We start from the raw sequence: 859 nt of genomic DNA, 5'->3' as shown, positions 1-859 counted from the left end.
GCAGCACTACATTTCTAACTGCTGTGCCACCAGGGTGCAAAATTTAAAAGGCACAAAAGCTCTTCCCGTAAGCGGCCTTAGTCTTCTCTTCTCTGAAAATGGTTCGCTACTCACTTGACCCAGAAAACCCTACAAAGTCATGCAAGTCAAGAGGTTCGAATCTCCGTGTTCAAGAACACTTGGGAAACTGCCCAGGCCATCAAGGGTATGCATATCCGGAAAGCCACCAAGTATCTAAAGGATGTCACTCTACAGAAGCAGTGTGTGCCATTCTGCCGTTACAATGGGGGTGTTGGAAGGTGTGCCCAGGCCAAACAGTGGGGTTGGACACAGGGTCGTTGACCCAAAAAGAGTGCTGAGTTCTTACTGCAAATGCTTAAAAATGCAGAGAGTAATGCTGAACTTAAGGGTCTAGATGTAGATTCTCTGGTCATTGAGCACATCCAGGTGAACAAAGCCCCTAAGATGCGTTGCAGAATTTACAGAGCTCATGGTCAGATTAACCCATACATGAGTTCCTCCTGCCACATCGAGATGATCCTTATTGGAAAAGAGCAGATTGTCCCTAAACCAGAAGAGGAGATTGCACAGAAGAAAAAAATATCTCAGAAGAAATTGAAGAAACAAAAACTTATGGCCAGGGAATAAGTTCAACTTAAAATAAAAGGAATAAAAAAAAAAGGCACAAAAGCAGTGCCTTTTCAGTGAAAAACTTTACTCCTGTCTTTATTTTCCAGCCACCTACATCCTACTTTCAAGACAACACGTTTTCAGTTTTTCTATTTCCATAACACACTCATATATACCTTTTACCCAGATGGTAAAACATTGTACACATTTTTCTGAAACTTGTGTGTGT

At 42.0% G+C, this 859-nt stretch overlaps 1 pseudogene; it reads left to right on the top strand.

The window, feature by feature from the left end:
* Positions 1-98: 98 nt before the first annotated feature.
* On the top strand, positions 99-648 carry LOC101629685 (annotated as a pseudogene).
* Positions 649-859: the final 211 nt, after the last annotated feature.

This window comes from Condylura cristata, unplaced genomic scaffold (assembly GCF_000260355.1).
Source record: "Condylura cristata isolate star-nosed mole 26May11 unplaced genomic scaffold, ConCri1.0 scaffold00014, whole genome shotgun sequence".
Lineage (NCBI taxonomy): Eukaryota > Metazoa > Chordata > Mammalia > Eulipotyphla > Talpidae > Condylura > Condylura cristata.
Note: the sequence above shows the minus strand (reverse complement) of the source record. Positions and strands in the feature narration are given on the sequence as shown.